Source organism: Neoarius graeffei, chromosome 1 (genome assembly GCF_027579695.1).
Source record: "Neoarius graeffei isolate fNeoGra1 chromosome 1, fNeoGra1.pri, whole genome shotgun sequence".
Classification (NCBI taxonomy): Eukaryota; Metazoa; Chordata; class Actinopteri; order Siluriformes; family Ariidae; genus Neoarius; species Neoarius graeffei.
Window position 1 is genome coordinate 23,631,567 of NC_083569.1, and position 19,483 is coordinate 23,651,049.

Below are 19,483 nucleotides of genomic sequence, written 5' to 3' on the forward strand. Positions count from 1 at the left end.
AATGGAGCCTATCCCAGCTGACTACGGGCGAAAGGCGGGGTAAACCCTGGACAAGTCACCAGGTCATCACAGGGCTGACACATAGACACAGACAACCATTCACACTCACGGTCAATTTAGAGTCACCAGTTAACCTAACCTGCATGTCTTTGGACTGTGGGGGAAACCGGAGCACCCGGAGGAAACCCACGCAGACATGGGGAGAACATGCAAACTCTGCACAGAAAGGCCGTCGCCGGCCACGGGGCTCAAACCCAGATCTTCTTGCTGTGACGCAACAGCGCTAACCACTACACCACCGTGCCGCCTAGGCAGTGTGTATGACTGGTAATTACTGACACTGGCTACTAGGCGGGAGCGGCACGGTGGTGTAGTGGTTAGCACTGTCACCTCACAGCAACAAGGTCCTGGCTTTGAGCCCAGCGGCCGACGCGGGTCTTTCTGTGTGGAGTTTGCATGCTCTCCTCGTGTCTGTCTGGGTTTCCTTCGGGTGCTCTGGTTTACCCCACAGTCCAAAGGCATGCAGCTTAGGTTAATTGGTGGCTCTAAATTGACCATAGGTGTGAATGGTTGTTTGTGTCTATGTGTGAGCCCTGCAATGACCTGGTGACTTGTCCAGGGTGTACCCCGCCTCTCACCCATAGTCAGCTGGGATAGGCTCCAGCTTGCCTGTGACCCTGTAGAACAGGATAAGTGGCTAAAGATAATGGATGGAAGGGCTACTCGGCAGTGTGTATGACTGGTAATTACTAACATTGGTATGGTGGCAGGCACACACAGGACCGTAACCATCGGAAAACAACTTGATGGGTTTCTTTATGTATCCACACTCTATGCCTATGGGGCTCCACTCGCTTTTGGGTGCAGGAGCCCCGCTATTACATGCATTATTCATTTTGATAACCGTGTAATAAGGACCTGAAAAATATGTTCATCTTTTACGAACAAACTCTAGAAAACTCTTTAATGGTCTTTCATAACACAATTTCTTAATATTAGTATGTTGATGATGACGATGTTGAGTGTTTTAAATATTTCCTCAATTGCACTTTTTTTAATGAAACCTCTATTGTCTTTTTAAAGTCAAAGCTTGAATCCCCAGAGCTACATGCACTGCATTCGGACGAGGAGTCCGTTCCCAGGGTATTCATTGTATTATATTTTGTTTTCAAAATGATCTTATTTTTCCAAGATGGTTTTTTTTTTGTATTCTTATCTCAGCAATGTGCACGGTGGTGTAGTGGTTAGCACTGTCACCTCACAGCAAGAAGGTCCTGGGTTCGAGCCCCGTGGCTGGCGAGGGCCTTTCTGTGTGGAGTTTGCATGTTCTCCCCGTGTCTGCGTGGGTTTCCTCTGGGTGCTCCGGTTTCCGCCACAGTCCAAAGACATGCAGGTTAGGTTAACTGGTGACTCTAAATTGACCGTAGGTGTGACTGTAAGTGTGAATGGTTGTCTGTGTCTATGTGTCAGCCCTGTGATGACCTGGCGACTTGTCCAGGGTGTACCCCGCCTTTCGCCCGTAGTCAGCTGGGATAGACTCCAGCTTGCCTGCGACCCTGTAGAACAGGATAAAGCGGCTAGAGATAATGAGATGAGATGAGATCTCAGCAATTGTGAAATCGAATTTGTAAATAAAATCACTGCCCTGACTCTACTCATCAGGCCAGAGCTATTCTCTTTCTGTGTCTGTTTTGAACAACATAAGGAAACAGTAATGTAACTATAATGGTAAAGAAATAAAACAAAAGAGGCTGGCTATGATATAAGAAAATTCTACAACCCAGAAACAGATGGGAGCTCTGCTTTTAGGCAGTGCCTCAATCTATATACAGAGGCTCCAACTCTCCCGCCGTGGGCGGGAGATCTCCCGCTTTAGGGAACATTTAGAAAATCCTCCCGACCTCCCGCTGACAACATAAAAATCTCCCACCCGCCCTTACTACACATGATTAGTTAAAAAAATATATAACTTGATACGTTTATGTTGACGAAAATTAATAGTTGACTTTCTGCTTTTCATGTGTCTGACATTGTATGGATGGACTCAAGTGTGTACCCCGTGGTATATGCCAATTCCCAGGTCAGTACACTGATCGGTGTAACGGGGGGATTGGAGTGAATGCCGGAGGCGTGCATGCGCAGATCAAGCGTGCATATGAATGGAGCGAAATTTGGATGACCCTATATCTGACAAGGTTAGATCACCAGACCAGATGTTAGATTCTAACGAACTTGTCTGACTTTTTTTGTCTGATTTTTACTAACTTAGACTTAGAATATTATTAGAAGAACATCATCAGAGGGTCTACCATTGGCAATTTATAATAGTCATATTTGACATTAACATTGACTTTAGGCATATTAAAGTTTGGTCTATAGTCACTGGATTTATCTAGATCTGTTACTATTAATAAGATTTAATTGACACAAAATGTGGTGAATCATTCATATACATATGCTCAAGGGCACTTCAGCCCAAAGCCACCCCATGTTAACCCAACTACATGTCTTTGAACCATGGGGTTAACCAGAGCTGACACAGGGAGAACATGCAAACTCCACACAGAAAGGCCCCCACCAGCCGCTGGGCTCAAACCCAGAACCTTCTTGCTGTGAGGCGACAGTGTGAACCACTACATCCCCCTGCTGCCCAAGCTAATACATTTTTAAAGTCTCCCCATCAGGGAATTGAACCCCTGTCTTCTGCGTGACAGGCAGAGATACTGTCCACTATACTAACGAGGATGACACAATAACCCTCATTTATCAATCTAACGTAGAAACCAGAGCAGATCAAAGTGTAGAAATCACCGTATGACAGGGTTCACGTGTGATTCATGAAACGTTTGTATCTTGCCAATCACAGCGTAAGAATGATTGGGCATTGATAAATGTTGTGGGTGAAAGCCATTGTCATTTAAATATCACAATCCTAAATATTATCGGTTTAGAGGCCTTGCTCCTTGACTTTACGACATGGAGAGGTGTAATATGGTCAAGAAGAGAAACTTATCTGCCCTCAGAATAGAAGCTTTAAGATCACAAATCCAATGGAATAAATTATTTCTATTTGGCAGCCTGAATAGTAGCATCAAAGGAAGGCAGGAAAATGTGGTATGGAAAGCACTTACTGCTGTGGTCAACAGCGTTCCTGTCAATAATCAAACTCCAGCTGATGTTTTCATATTTAATTTATAGGCCTACATCCATGATATTGGACAGATCACACAGCACTCAACTGTTCCTTTTCAAAATTCAACACCCCCACACCCCACTTGCTTATCTATCTATCTATCTATCTATCTTTCTTTCTTTCTTTCTTTCTTTCAAAAAAGTTCGTTGGTCAGACATTTCTCTGCCTGTGTGCAATCGCTAGCAAAGCTGTAAAGGTGTAAGAGATTGGCCCAGGCCACCTTACCCTATACCAGCTTTCTGCACCTCCAATCCAGTGTCACTAACCTGATCCAGTGTTAAGTGTAGATCAGGTTTCTCTTCATTGACGCATAAATCTTTTGCCTTTTACTAAAGATTGCTGTGGAGGCTTTGCTCTGACGGAGCTGAACATTTTTGGTCAACAAATGTTAGAACTATTGATCTTTTTGCGTTGAAGCACTCGCCTCTCTCACACACCCCACAAGCCGATGTGTCTCTTCAAAATGATCCAGCTGTTGGTGGCGGAGTCTGTGTTTACCTTTCTGGATTTTAATATTTGGAAGTGGTATATTTAAAGCTATTGACTGCAGTAAATTATCACTTCTCAGCCTTTTGGTTAAGATCAAGTGTAGTAGGTGTTCTTATCAATTTAATATCTGATATGTTCTCTAAACAAGGATGTTATATCAAGCAAATTTTTTTTAGAATGGTTGGTTGGAATAGGGGCTTGTTCTTTTGGCTACAGCCATCAACATGATGTTATAGTACCTCCAGGAATGGTACCTTTGTTCAAAAAAAGTTTTTTTTTCCTTTATTTAACACAATCTTCTTAAATGAAATTGATGAATAGGTTTTTTAGAGTAGTGAGTTAAAATAGGAATTTGGTTATTTTATTCAATATGCTCATGTGGTATTATATTAGATTTAGGAATAGTTACCTTATTTTAGAAAAGAAAGAAAAAAATCTTTATTTTGCCTGCCCTAACTTTTTCCTTATTTTCTGGTTTTCTCCATGCTCAACAACACAGGTGTAGAATTGGGTGTGGGTGGTATGGGCGTGTCCCTACCAATATTTCTGATTGAAGAAAAAAATCCCGCCCCGTGCGCGGGACACAAAGGGTTACTGTAGGTTTCCACTGGGTGAAACACCACGCCCAATTCACTCATGAATATTCACTCTGGGGGCGTAGTCACGAAAACGGCAAGCCCATGTCAATTAGCAAGTGCGGTCGCAGTGCAGTGAGCGGCTGCTCGCGAGCAAACTGTCCTTGAGGAATGTAGCGTTAGATTAGCTTGTAAAATGAATCGGTTAACAACAGTTCGGATTCAGTGTGTAAAAACGACAACAGATGAATATGACTGTTTTCTAAGTTTGTGTAGCATGTAAATAACAATCCGACTTGATATCTACAACAACTGAAGTGCATTAAGGTCACAAAGACATTATTAAATCATATCAGATTGTGCTAATGTTGGCTAATATTGCACCGAGTCTTGTTTGTGAAGTGCCTGCAAACTTTAGCAGCCCGCTAACCCTGAATTTGAAGCGCTTCAGTTAAGACCTGCAGAGCCCTGACCAAGTTCCTGTAACATGACACATGTAAACAACAAGAACAACCCGATGGTGATGTGGACATTGTTCGTGGCCCAGACACCTTTTAATCAAATCAAACATTTTCACGGAATCAGCAAAACAGCCTCCGCCATCTTGATCAGAAATGTTTGGTTCCTCCGCCTCTCTTTTGAAAACTTTTTTAAGCGTGTTCTGAATTGAAGAAACACATTTTACACAATTTAACTTGACCAGAACACTATGTGTGCTTCAGCAGAACCCTGTCCCTCTCTCCCCCCTGCGCTCTGGGCTCAAGGACACAACAGAAGGGCAATAATATAACAACAACCAATCAGAATTCAGATACATTCTGTTGCTAAGTAAAATTATAGCCTTACAACATATCAAAAAAGTTCTCGAGCGCTCGTGCTATTTTACTGTGAGACCAATCACTATACACATAGTGTATAGTGAATGGTCTAACGGTAAAATAGCACGAGCTATTTTACCATGAGACCAATATTATGGTCTACCCATAATACTGAAATGTCATTACATTGCAAGCGTTTGACTTTGGTGCAGACCCAGCAAATTATTTCAATCTGAGCAAACACAAAAGAAGTTTCTATCGCGGAGATGAGAGATGGCCGAGGAACGAGCCTAGCTATTTTTGAGTGGCTGCCCTTTTTTGTCTTGTCATGGCAGAGCCCCAGTGGCCTAATGGATAAGGCACTGGCCTCCTAAGCCAGGGACTGTGGGTTCGAGTCCCACCTGGGGTGTGAGGTCAGCAGAGTGACGCAGTGGGAGTGTGCTGGGCCCATAACCTGGAGGCCGATGAATCGAAACCATCCTCTGCTAGTTGGTGGTCCTTTTACTCCAATGTTTTCCAGAACACAGCTTTTGCAGGCTCCAGACCCACAGAAAGTGAGAGGTCAGCAGCGGGAGCATGCCGGGCCCGGAGGTCGATGGATCGAAACCATCTTCTGCCGAGTCTGCCAAATTTTACTCCAATGTTCTCTGTGACCCAGTGATTGTGGGTTCGAGACCCCTGTGGGGTGTGCAGAGTGGCGCACCGGAAGCGCGCTGGGCCCAGACGCCGACACAGTCCGCTGCTCTTTCTAGCCACTTTTCTTCCCAAAATTCCCAGCAGAGGCAATAAACGTCATCTATCTGTCTTACTAGAAATTTGGTTGCTGGCCTCGAAAATTGTCCATCAGGAGGCCTGATTTTCAGTGCTCTGTCACTAGTTTGCCATTGGTCAGTGCTTTGTATCACGCAGACAGGCACATGGGCATTATGGGAGTGAAATAAGGCCCACCGCATCTACCAATTGTTGTCACAGTATGTTACCCATGTGTACGACTCACAGATCAGAGCTCTTTGGGCAGCAAAGATCCTGGTCAGTGAATCAGGAAAAATCAGAGTGATTTCATGGTTTTCTAACTTTTTTCCACATGTTCTTCTTAAGCACAAGACATAAAACGTAATTAATCAAGTGCCCTGAATTGTACACGTACAGTCGTTCATTTTCTGTACCCATGAGCTATCTCAGGGGTAACCCAGACACAATCACACCTCTGGGCTATTCAGAGTTTTCGCTTGACCTTCTCTAGGTCTAGGGACTGGGGCAGGAACCCGGAGCACCCGGTGCAAATCCTCACAGGCACGAAGAGAGCGTGCATGCTCCAGGCATAAAGGCTGCCGGTCACCCACTAGGCTCAAGCCCAGACCCTGCTCGGTGTGAGTTGACACTGCTAACCACCGCAACATTATGCGGCCTGTGTAAATTAAGTACAAAGCTGTGCTTTCCAGTGTAAAATTGCTTGGCTACGACTGGCAGTGTACATGCTTCCAAAGAAAAGTCTACTTACTTAAGTCGGGGTAAAATGCCTTGTGAGCCATTTGTGACTGGAATGAGGACGTGCTGACATTAAAGTCGGATGTTGCAAGCGTTTGACTTTGGTGCAGACCCAGCAAATGGTATTTCAAACTGAGCAAACACAAAAGAAGTTTCTGTCGCGGAGATGAGAGATGGCCATGGAACGAGCCTAGGCTTTTTGAGAGGCTGCCCTTTTTCATCCTGTCGCGGCAGAGCCCTGGTGGCCTAATGGATAAGGCACTGGTCTCCTAAGCCAGGGACTGTGGGTTCGAGTCCCATCTGGGGGTGTGAGGTCAGCAGAGTGGCACAGTGGGAGCATGCTGGGCCCAGAGGCCGATGGATCGAAACCATCCTCTGCTAGCTGGTGGTATTTTTGCTCCAACGTGTTCCAGAAGACAGCTATTGCAGGTGAGGAGTGGGCAAGGAGATGTTGTGATTATTTAACAGATTGTCAGCTACACAAGAAATCCTGCCTCAGCCAGCCCCAGGATGTTTGTGCGCCGCCACCAGCCTTCCATCCCCTGCCCCTGGCCCAGTGGTTTGAGGAAGTGCATGCTAAGGATGGTTTCGGCCATGGACCACCACTGTGCATTTGGATGTGTTCCACTTCATGAGGCGGTTCGCTGACGGTCTCACCACAGAACACCATCCACTGTATGGTACGTTCTGTTCTAAATTGTCAAGCATAATTTTTGAGTGGAACAAGCAGGATATCTGTCATCTGAAGGAGGCCAAGCAGGCAGAGCTGAAGAAGAAACACCCTGGCTATGAGCCAACAGATGCTCAGGTGTTGGCAACCATCAGCACAAGTAAGCTAGCGAGGCACTGCCGCAGGACAACCTGGGGGATAGAAGAGACCCGTACACTCATCAAAAGTCTGCTTGACTCCATGTGGCAGCTGGTGGACAGCACTGGACTGCACCTCATCAATCACAAGAGCGTGCCTCGAGTGTGGGAGACACAGCAGAAACACCTTGCCAGCATCCAGGATCCACCAGGAGTGCAACTGTACACCAACACTGGGTCAGGGGTGGAGAAAGGGGACAAGACACTTGATACTATTTTTTCCTCTTTTTCTCTTCTTTTCCCCCTTCTTTCCCCCCTTTTCTTCTTTTTCTTTTTTCTTTTCTTCCCCATTTCTTACAGTCCATTATGCCCCTCGCCTGGCCGGGAAGGCAGCTATGCCAGCCACTATACCACCAACGCTGCAGGCCTACCCTGGGGACACATGCCTAAGTGCCATTGCTTCTGTATTTGAGGCCCAGGCAACAGCTAATCAGCCCAAGAGCTGTGGTTTCTGTAGTGTAGTGATTATCGAGTTAGTCTAACAGGCGAAAGGTCGCCTGTTTAAAACCTGGCAGAAACAGCAATGGGTTGGTTTATTTATTCATTCATTTTTTGAGCGACTGCTGAGCTGTGATCTCTGCTCTGACCGTGCCAACTACGGAAGCAAGTGTTTGCTTTTCACCAGCCAAGGTATGGACACATTTGCTGAGCAAATCTTACACAGTGACTCTCCAGTTCTCTGTTTGTGGACAAACATACACCTGTTGCTTGTTGCCAACGAAAGGAAAACACGCAGGAGCCTGTGTTGTTCACGGCTTCATGGGTCGAATGTGCGCAGGGGCAAACTGATGTCATTCAAACCTGCAAACAACTACTTACGGTACGTTGCTCGTGGAAAGCGGAAGGAACAGTCCTCAGTCACCTCCTTGGCCCGTCCAAACAAGACATCTGATTTCTTCCCGTGATGTTGTTGCAGCGCTTTTCGATGCTGAACCTCGTCACACTCGACCACCAGCTCATCTCTACAATGCCAAGGCCATGCCCCTATTATCATGACAATTGTTTAAGTGTGACCCGCATTCTTCTTGAGGCCCAGGCAAGAGTTAACACACATGTGGTTTCCGTATTGTATTGGTTAACACGTTCGCTTAACACAAGAGCGGTCTGCGATTCGAAACCAGGTGGAAACGGTGCTTGTTTTCTTGAACTTGGCAGCGAACAAATGTCGAGCAGCCATCTCTGCTCTGTACGTGCCTTTTGGAACAATCCCAAACCAAGATGCTGAAAAAGCTTCGCGTGTTTTCTGCTGTGCAGTGGTTTCCCCTTGCACCTAACAAGCAAATAGATGCTCTTGAGAAACCTGGCAGAGCCATGCTTTGCCTTTTGAGCTCTGCTTTCGTTAACGTCCAGTTATCGCCTTGCTAAAATCAGGTACTCTCGAAACAGCCAGAAAGACAGACCCTTGACGTGACCGGATTGCTTTCTGTGGATTAGTGGTTGTCATGTTCTCCTACGTGCAGACAACCGTAAGGACAAAACCTCGTTTGAACGGTTTCCCTGCCTCTCTGGTTTTCCGTCAAGGTCCGTGACGGCTGCTTTAAAAACAAAATCGAGCATTAAATCTACATTTCTGTGGACTGTGGAAGCATGGACATTGCAATTGGTCACAAGGAGGTGGTGTTCTCAAATACCACTTGGTTGTTCATTTACGGAGTGAGGTCAGGTCAACAGGGCTGCACACGGCATCAGAACGCTGCAAATTGGCATTGACTCTGGAATGCTTCATCATGTCTCAACGAGTATTTGCCGGCCAACATTCAGACACATTTGCTGATTAACTCTCAAACCGTGACTGTGCAGTTCTCCATTTGTGGAAAATAGGCAAAGTAGCTTGCTGCCAACAAAAGACGCCTACGTTTTCGCAAACCGATGCTATTCGACTACTTGCAAAGCGAGAAGGAGCAGCCCTCAGTTACCTCCTCGGCAAGGCAGTGACAAGCAACCGATCCGTTCCTGCTGTTTCCTTGCCATGCTCTCTGCCTTTCATCAGAGCAATGAAGCGTTAAAGGGCGTGTGTTGGCTGGGAATCTAACCCAGGTCAGCTGCTTGGAAGGCAGCTATGCTAGCCACTATACCACCAATGCTGCAGGCCTACCCTGGGGACACATGCCTAAGTGCCATTGCTTCTGTATTTGAGGCCCAGGCAACAGCTGATCGGTCCAAGAGCTGAGGTTTCTGTAGTGTAGTGGTTATCACGTTTGTCTTACACACGAAAGGTCCACGGTTCGAAACCGGGCAGAAACAGCGCTGGTTTGGTTTATTTATTTATTTTTTGAACTCGGCAGTGAGTGACTGCTGAGCTGTGATCTCTGCTCTGTCCGTGCCAACTACGGAAGCAAGTATTTGCTTTTGACCAGCCAAGGTATGGACACATTTGCTGAACAAATCTTAAACAGTGACTCTACAGTTCTCTGTTTGTGGACAAATATACACCTGTCGCTTGTTGCCAATGAAAGGAAAACACGCAGGAGCCTGTGTTCTTCACCGCTTCATGGGTCGAACGTACGCAGGGGCAAACTGATGTCATTCAAACCTGCAAACAAGTACTTACATTGCTAGTGGAAAGACCAGTCCTCAGTCTCCTCCTTGGCCCCTCCAAACGAGGCATTTGATTTCTTCCCGTGATGTTGTTGCAGCGCTTTTCGATGCTGAACTTTGTCACACTCGACCACCAGCTCATCTCTACGATGCCAAGGCCGTGCCCCTATTCTCGTGACAATTGTTTAAGTGTGACCCGCGTTCTTCTTGAGGCCCAGGCAAGAGCTAACTCACGCGTGGTTTCCGTATTGTATTGATTACCACGTTCGCTTAACACGAGAGCGGTCCGCGATCCGAAACCGGGCAGAAACGGTGCTGGTTTTCTTGAACTTGGCAGCCAACAAATGTCGAGCTGCCATCTCTGCTCCGTCCGCGCCTTTTGGAACAATCCCAAACCGAGACGCTGAAAAAGCTTCACCTGTTTTCTGCTGTGCAGTGGTTTCCCCTTGGACCTAACAAGCGAATAGATGCTCCTGAGAAACCTGGCAGAGCCATGCTTTGCCTTTTGAGCTCTGCTTTCATTAACGTCCAGTTCTCGCCTTGCTAAGATCAGGTACTCTCGAAACAGCCAGAAAGACAGACCCTTAACGTGACCGGATTGCTTTCTGTGGATTAGTGGTTGTCATGTTCTCCTACGTGCAGACGACCATCGGGACAAAACCTCGTTTGAACGGTTTCCCTGCCTCTCTGGTTTTCCATCAAGGTCCGTGACGGCTGCTTTAAAAACAAAATCGGGCATTATCTACCTGTCTGTTGACTGTGGAAGCATGGTCATTGCAATTCGTCACGGGGAGGTGGTGTTCTCAAATACCACTTGGTTGCTCGTTTACAGAGTGAGGTCAGGTCAACAGGGCTGCACACGGCATCAGAACGCTGCAAATTTGCATTGACACTAAATATCACTTGAACAGCCTTGAAGGACACACCCCTTAGGAGGCATGCTTTGGTTTTAGTTTTGTTGCAGAATAAATAAAAAAAAATAGTTAAAAACGTGCTCCAATTTGCAAAACAGACGAAGCCAGAAATGCCCATTAACTTTTAAGCATTTCGCATATGATGTCACTTCTTTGAACAAACAGTAACTTACCAGGAACGCGTTCATGTAATGGTGGACTCAAAGAGCCAAACTTTACCAAATAAACAGAACATGTTCCTGGTCTCGTATTAAAATACATTTTAGACAGTAAACTATTAAACATGCCTAGTTTTATCAGGTATAATTCCCAGGGGTAATATAATTTTCAGAAGACTGGCACTTTAACGGAAACAAAGGGTTTGGGACGTGACAGCTTGCTTGACCGAAAGGAGCATACAGTTGAGACAGTCTGTGCATGTGAGCTCAGAAGCCACAAACAAAGGCTTTACAGGTTCCACTGAGATTTGAACTCAGATCACTAGAGTCGAAGTCCCGAGTGCTAACCATTACACCATGACACAGACAGGTTGTTTTCACTGTCAAACCTTTGAATGATGTAATGAAATCCCAGCAGCACATGAGCACATGGGTGGTGTAGTGGTTAGCGCTGTCGCCTCACAGCAAGAAGGTCCTGGGTTCGAGCCCCGGGGCCGGCGAGGGCCTTTCTGTGTGGAGTTTGCATGTTCTCCCCGTGTCCGCGTGGGTTTCCTCCAGGTGCTCCGGTTTCCCCCACAGTCCAAAGACATGCAGGTTAGGTTAACTGGTGACTCTAAATTGACCATGAGTGTGGATGGTTGTCTGTGTCTATGTGTCAGCCCTGTGATGACCTGGTGACTTGTCCAGGGTGTACCCCGCCTTTCGCCCGTAGTCAGCTGGGATAGGCTCCAGCTTGCCTGCAACCCTGTAGAAGGATAAAGCAGCTAGAGATGATGAGACATGACCACATGATTGAAGGTTTTACCTGAAATCATCAACCTGTTGGAAAAAAAATTCTCGGAACCCTGACTGCTGGCTACATGGTTAATCATTCTTTGTTGTTTGTATTAATTTCTAGTTTTGTAATTTATCAATCAATTTCAACAGGCAATTGACATTGTAACCACATGATAATCCAAGTCAAACGTCACGTTGTTCCACGAACTAAAACTTTATATTTTTACATCTAAAAACATAAAATACCTACTGATATTGTAATATGTGGCAGATATTCACAACAAACTGAAAAAAAAATACAAATTTATTTGAAAAGGCATGCTAGCTGAAGCTTCCATTTTCACCCACGTGCAGGCAAAACTCCCGACAAGCATTCACTAAACGCAAACCATAAGCATAAAACCCATGGCCTGTTAATAACCCGCGATAGCAAATAACAGAAGTGGGATTCAAACCCACACTTCCAGAAGAAACTGCAACCTAAACACAGCACCTTACACCACTCAAAATCTAGGTTATACATAACCAGGTTAGTGACACTGTATTGGAGGTGCAGAAAGCTGGTATAGGGTAAGGTGGCCTGGGCCAATCTCTTACACCTTTACAGCTTTATTAGCCATTGCACACAGGCAGAGAAATGTCTGACCAACGAGTGTTTTTGATGGAAAGAAAGAAAGAAAGAAAGAAAGAAATGGTTGGGGTGTTTTGTGATCTGTAGCCTCGGTCACAACCGGCCTTACATGCTCCTACGGCCGGTCTACGTGCAAAAAACGCAAGAAACGCACAGAGGGTGCGCGTGTGATGTGCTGATTTTCGAGCCGTAGACTGGCCGCAGACCGGCCGCAGAGGTTCTTTGTCATGTCAAACAAACTCTACGGGCGCTTACGTTTTTTTCAGGTTGCAAGACAAACTTACGGCCAACGCGCGTCTTTCTCGATGAACAAAAAAAAAAAAAAAAATGCAGTGATTTGGGAAATGCCAAAAAATCGTACGGCCGGTTGTGACCTAGGGGAGAGAATTACTGCAGACTAACGGTCCAGTAGCTGGTTGAACATGGAGAAAACCAGGAAATGGGGAAAAGATCAACCCAGCAAAGAAATAACTTTTTTCTTTAGTTATTTTTTTAACAAGACAATTTTTAGATCTACTACAATGTCATGTGAACAGACAGAATAGAAAAAGCTCTATTCCCACTCATTACTTTAGAAAACTCATTTATTATTTTTATTTAAAGAATAGATCAAATAAGAAATCTGTTTTTTTGTATTTAGAACAAGGCACTACTCCTGGAAATACTATAAAACCAGGTTGATGAGTGGAGCAGAAGAAGCAAACCCCAACTCCAGCTCTTTGGTCTAAAAATCTATTTAATATAACATCATCAGTTAAATAACATGTCAGATATTAGAGTGATAAAAACAAACACTATGCTTCATCTAAAACAAACGGCAGAGAAACGATGACTTACTACTGTCAATGGCTTTAAATATACCACTTCCAAATATTAAAATCCAGAAAGGTAAACATAGCTAGACTCCACCCCCAACAGCTGGATCCTTTTGAACAGAGACATCGCTTTGGGCGTGTGTGTGTGGTTTCCATGCAAAAAGTTCGATATTTCTAACATTTGACTACCAAAAATGTGCAGCTCTACCAGAGCAAAGCCTGCAAAAATAAGCTGAACTCATTAACTTTCCTCTCCCCAGAAAATCTGTAATATATAGATTGAGGCACTGCCTAAAAGCCCATCTGTTTCTGGGCTGTAGAATTTTCTTATATCATAGCCAGCCTCTCTTGTTTTATTTCTTTACCCTTATAGTTACTATACTGTTTCCTTATGTTGTACAAAACATACACAGAAAGAGAATAGCTCTGGCCTGATGAGTAGAGTCAGGGCCCTGATTTTATTTACAAATTTGATTTCACCATTGCTGAGACAAGAATACAAAAAAAAAATAACATATTGGAAAAATAATATCATGTTGAAAACTAAATATAATACAATGAATCCGCTGCCCGGTACGAAACCCCGGGATAAAACCCCAGTGGGATTAGAACCTCCCAGGAACAGACTCCTCGTCCGAATGCAGCGCATGGAGCTCCGGGGATTTGAGCTTTGACTTTGAAAAGGTTTGATCGAGGTTTTGTTAAGAAAAAAAGTGCAATTGAGGAAATATTTAAAACACTCAGCATCGGCATTATCAGCATACTAATATTAAGAAATTGTGTTATGAAACTAGAAAGACCATTAAAGAGTTTTCTAGAGTTATAGTTCATTTGTAAAAGATGAAAATATTGTTTTAGAAGTGTGCACGTTTTGCACGAACCAGTGGAAACTCAGGCATGGTTCCAGAGAGCAACGAGCAGGCCAGGAAGGGCAGTTTGGGGGGCTTGCCATAGTTAGTTGGACAAACCCTCAAACACAACAGGGGAATTAGCTCAAGTGGTAGAGCGCTTGCTTAACATGTAAACAGTAGTGAGCTCAAGGCTCACATTCTCCAAAACAGCAACTGCCAGCTTGCTTTTAACAGAGAAAATTTTTCTTGTCATCTTGCAAATGATCTGAATCATCTGCACTTTCAGCCAAGTCAAGATCAAATTTCTTTCGCCACATTCAAAGCAGCACATCTGTGAAAACAGCCAGTATTTGGATTAAACCCACAACCTTGGCACTGTTTGCAACAATGACCAAATCAACTAACTGCACACTACTTTTCTGCTGATATGCTCCTCTGATGAGCTGTGAAGGTGAGCTATCACAGATTCCTTTCAGTTTGCTTGTCTTTATTTCTTGAATTGCTGACTGACCTCAGTATCTCCAACTCACATTTTTCAACAGGGTTGTCATATTCCCACCATCCACTATGAAATTCTAACTCTCACTCATGTGCAAAGTCAGCTTAGACAGCTTTTACAAACTGAAAATATGATGCTTACCTGCTTGTATTCTTCAACCTGCTGGTGAAAAGCAAGCTGCTGTCCTGAAAAGGCACTTTTCACCACCTTCTACCCAACTGCTCTCATTGAACAATGAAGCAACAAATGCTTCCTGAAGCATGCCCCAAAAGTGTGAGAAGCATGCCAGGGACTCCATGTGAGGAGATTGGGTTGTTTTAGTGGCAAAACCCTTGAACCTCACCGACTGGTATTCATGCAAATGGGAGTCAAAATATGATGAATTGTTAGCCTGTGTGCAATGGCTAACAAAGCTGTAAAGGTGTAAGAGATTGGCCCAGGCCACCTTACCCTATAGAGGATGTGCAGTCACGTGACCCGCACGTGTGTACTCCGCCCACTCTGTCACATTGGACGGCATCAGGATAGTTTACCTTGCGCGAGCGTAATGGATCCAGGCAGTAATCCCCAAGAAAATTCAGAAAATACCCCATCTACATCGCGCGATTACTTGTCTAAGTTTGTTCAGCATCTTGAAGGTGACGTGAGGCAGCGTTACGTGGAAAAGTGTTCCAGGTTGGGGATTGCAGATCCGTACAACTTGCTGCAATCTTTGTTCAGGGAAATTCGGAGCTGCAGTGCCGGCGATTTGCCCGATCTGGCCTACCACGACATTTACAATTTTCTCGTTAATCATGAATCGTGTTACACTGGCAAAGCCCTCAAAGCTTACAAGAGCCTGGAAGCTTATAAATATTTTGTTGCGGGATGGGTATCCCAACTATATCTCTGGAAGGTCCTGAAGAAGAATGTCTACTTGATAACCTCATGGGTAAGTGGCATTAAGACGTTTATCATAGAGACTATGCAGGATGTTTTATCTTAAGAATGTTCGTAATCTAAACTCAGTTCCAGATAATGACAGGGTTGTAAATATGTATGTTTTTGTCTGAAAAACAGAAAATCAGAAAGCCGCACACGCCTGCGCGGAAGCTGCACAAATGTGCACAGCTTTCTAACCAACTGCCTTTTTCTCATACTAATACTTCCTATGTTTCATGGACTGTAACAGCATTTGCTCATTTAGTAATTTTAATACATAATTTACTTTGATTAAATTATTCAGACACTCCAACGCCCCCCCTAAAAAAAATCAGATCTGCGCGATTCAGCCATGAAAAAGGCGCATCCGCTGTTTACAACCCTGTTTAAACTCATAGGTTAACCGACTTTAACCGGCTAATGAGGCTCGGTGGTCGGTCAAGATTTTTTTTAGTTTTCGCCATCCCTACTATGGACTGGCCTTTCAAAGGCCTATATGAGCCAAAAAGATAAAACATTGTCATAGACTAGGCCAGGGTAGTAGGGCTAGGCATAGCCATTTTAAACGTTAGAGACTGTCTAGTTTCTAAGTATGCAGTTATCATTCAATCCGAAAATCAACTTAACAGATGTACTAGGAGTATTGAATTAGAAGATTACACCTACCTGATATGAAGTGTTCACTACAAATTCGGCTGGTAGAACTGGGGTACCAGTTTTCTCTTCACACAGCGGACACCCATTTTGCGCGTCTCTCCTTGTCTGCGGGGAATCTATAAAATGACAGGCCCTCCTTTTGGCCCTGTCTATTGGTAAAACCAAATGTTGAACAAGATATAACCATTCTCAAAAGATCTACTCCCACACACTTGATAATTAGAACGTGTTCGTCTAAGTTCTATGCGTGGCCATGCCATCCAAAATGGCGGATAAACAAATATCACATGACCTCGTAACGTCACGTGCACGCTCTCTATACCAGCTTTCTGCACCTCCAATACAGTGTCACTAACCTGACCCAATGTTAAGTGTAATTCAGGGTTCTCTTCATTGTCGCGTAAATCTTTTGTCTTTTATTAAAGATTTCTGGAGAGAGGAATGCTAGTTAGTCCAATGTATTTTTGCAGGCTTTGTTCTAGTAGAGCTGTACATTTTTGGTGGTCAAATGTTAGAAATATTGAACTTTTGGCATGGAAAAAACACACACAAGCCCCCAAGACAATGTCTTTCTCTTCAAAAGGATCCAGCTGTTGGGGGTGGAGTCTAGCTGTGTTTATCTTTTTGGATTTTAATATTTTCAAATTTTGGAAGTGGTATATTTAAAGCCATTGAATACAGAAAGTTATTGCTTTTTGATTAAGAGCAAGTATAATATCTGTTCTGATCACTTTAATATCTGATATGCTCTCTAAATAAAGATGTTGAACAGGGAGCTAAAATAGGGGCTTGCTGCTTCTGCTCCACACATCAATCTGGTATTGTACTATCTTCAGGAATGGTGCCTTTGTTTAAAAAAAAATGTTTTTGTGTGTCATTTTAACATTTGATGTGTTTTCTGACTGACAATAATATACCGGTATAAGGCATCATTATAAATCGTTAATGAACTATTAAACACTTAACAAGTCATTAATAACTCATTAATTAACAGTTTACTAATGATCTATTAACTAGTTATAACGGATTGTTATTATAAAGTGCTACCCAATATTCATAATTTCACACAATGAACAGGCATGACATGGCATCATGCAAACTTCATAACACAATCACACCGTGTCAAGCAACGGTGACACATAAAAAATAACTCCACACAATGAACAGGTGCAATTTTGTTAACCACCAACAGTGACTTTCGTGGGTACATTTTACTTTTTTCCGATTTAGTGATACTCATAACAAAATGGCATGGCATCGTGCAGTCTTCATAACACAAAATTACACTGTGTCAAGCAACGACACATAAAAGAGAACTTCACACAATGAACAAGTGCAATTTTGTCAACCTACATGCAATGGTGGTACTACAGTAACATTTACAGATTAGTATAACAAATAGATTTATAGATATCACTCCTTCTTACATTGGTGCCACCACAATTTCTACCACTTCATAACTTTTATCCCCCTTTCCTTCACAATCCACCTGGCATAACATCCATCTCTCTCCATTGCTTTCCTTTCTACTATTCCTTCTCCATACACTGATTTCCCATGTTACTTTCCAGAAAACTGGCAAAGACCAGACAAAACAAGTTCTTCAAATCACAACAGGGAATCAGTAAATATCATCAGAGCAGACTTGACCTCATTCTTGGCATTACAGTCAGGGAGGCCTACTGGGTTTGAATTAAATGATAGCTAACATTAAGCTATCTGATACATCTCCTAACATTGACTAGCCAGCTAACTGCACTAACATTTACATTGGGACAAAAAAACCCTGTCCTGTGGGGAAATTTTGACTGAGTTGTTGTAGGTAACACCTGGAAAACCCGGAGTGGATTTTCAGTGGTCTGTGTATTCTCTTATCGATCAAGTGGAATGGATTCTTTCACGAAGCAATAGAAACGGCGCTGGGTGAACTCATATTTTATGTTAAATATGGGGGGGCCCAAACGAAGAATTATGAATTGTGACGGGGACACGTCCCCTTCACATTCAGTGGTGGTGACGCCCATGTTCACCGGAATTAAACTCGCAAGCAAAAGTCACATGACTGAATACAACCTACTGTATGTTCTATTCCAGGTTAAGCACTCGCAAAGAACGACTGAAAAACTTCTAACTCCGTGAATTGTCGATGAATAAAATAGCAAGATTGTGGCCGCAAACTACAACTGTATGGCAGGCCTTGGAGAGAACTTTTCTCACATGCCATCACTGTTGTGGGCTATCGAAGCTGGAGTGAAACAAAGGGATTCACTGACAGTTACAGATAAAAACTGTCAGTGAAAAACCTCTCCTACTCCCAGTTCAGAGATATTTCCTTTCTCAAGAAATGCCTGATTCAAGTTACTCAGCCACTATCAGAAGTTCAAGACAAAGTTCCAGGGAGACAACCAAAACCAGTGCAAAAATGAACCATATTTAAGACCCATTACGCGTTGCTCACAAGAAAGATGGTCTCTGGTTGTCCCCCAGAAGAAATTATCACCTGACGCCACACACAAGGGGTCTATTGCTTAACCAAGAACTCATGAGCATATGAATTATTTCTGAATTCATTATAGTCTTAATTTGAAGTCTTTTTTGTTGACATTATCAACTGTTAGTCAGGGAGCATATCACCCACGTGCAATGAACCGGTGCTACAGGTGCTCTAGCCCCTGCCCCTTTTCTGTTTGCTGTCCAAAGTGTCCTTTTCATAGGGACTGTTTTGTTGTTGTTGTTGTTTTTAATATTTGTAAAAGATAAGTTAGCTCCAACATCAATATTCTCTACAATTTGACAATAATATATGAAATTATAGATTTATAAAATAACATTTTTCTATGTAAATGCGGGCATCAATCTGTGACGCCATGCATTCAGTGAACCTCTGTGCAGAAAGCACATGCAGGTGGCTGACAGTGGGAGACAGTGCGAGGAATGGCATGGTAAGGTCACACTGAAAGTCTCCTTTCATTTCTTATCTGAACATGCAATATTGTGCAGCTTAGAACACAACAGTAAATGCATAGGGTTGTTTGTAATTTAATGAAGTCGCCTAGGCTATATTTAAACTGTTTGCTCCATCCATTTGATTAACGTGGCAGATTCGGAAACTTTAGTTTGAACGACGGCGTTAATAACATATTCTAGCAGCTTCGAAAACTTAAGGCTGAATGACGATGTCCACAACATATTCTATCAAGACTATTATGTTATAGTAGCTTAGGTTAGTTGAGTTAAAACATAGGGAAACGTTTTCTAAATAAGTGAAAGCCTGCATTATGCAAAGACGCCA

At 43.6% G+C, this 19,483-nt stretch overlaps 6 non-coding genes and 1 pseudogene across 6 annotated transcripts; 6 read left to right on the plus strand and 1 right to left on the minus strand.

Moving 5' to 3' along the window:
* The first annotated feature begins 3,477 nt into the window (after positions 1 to 3,477).
* Positions 3,478 to 3,594, plus strand: LOC132896661 (U5 spliceosomal RNA). The gene has a single exon (XR_009656130.1). It is a non-coding gene; the product is annotated as a U5 spliceosomal RNA (small nuclear RNA).
* A 155-nt stretch (positions 3,595 to 3,749) lies between these two features.
* Positions 3,750 to 3,941, plus strand: LOC132897703 (U2 spliceosomal RNA). The gene has a single exon (XR_009656364.1). It is a non-coding gene; the product is annotated as a U2 spliceosomal RNA (small nuclear RNA).
* A 1,470-nt stretch (positions 3,942 to 5,411) lies between these two features.
* Positions 5,412 to 5,484, plus strand: trnar-ccu (transfer RNA arginine (anticodon CCU)). The gene has a single exon. It is a non-coding gene; the product is annotated as a tRNA-Arg (tRNA).
* Positions 5,485 to 9,601: 4,117 nt separating this feature from the next.
* trnav-uac (transfer RNA valine (anticodon UAC)) lies at positions 9,602 to 9,674 on the plus strand. Its single transcript has one exon. It is a non-coding gene; the product is annotated as a tRNA-Val (tRNA).
* Positions 9,675 to 13,087: 3,413 nt separating this feature from the next.
* LOC132897970 (U2 spliceosomal RNA) lies at positions 13,088 to 13,278 on the minus strand. The gene has a single exon (XR_009656423.1). It is a non-coding gene; the product is annotated as a U2 spliceosomal RNA (small nuclear RNA).
* Positions 13,279 to 16,567: 3,289 nt separating this feature from the next.
* Positions 16,568 to 16,680, plus strand: LOC132896622 (U5 spliceosomal RNA). The gene has a single exon (XR_009656113.1). It is a non-coding gene; the product is annotated as a U5 spliceosomal RNA (small nuclear RNA).
* A 198-nt stretch (positions 16,681 to 16,878) lies between these two features.
* Positions 16,879 to 17,043, plus strand: LOC132898232 (U2 spliceosomal RNA; annotated as a pseudogene).
* Positions 17,044 to 19,483: the final 2,440 nt, after the last annotated feature.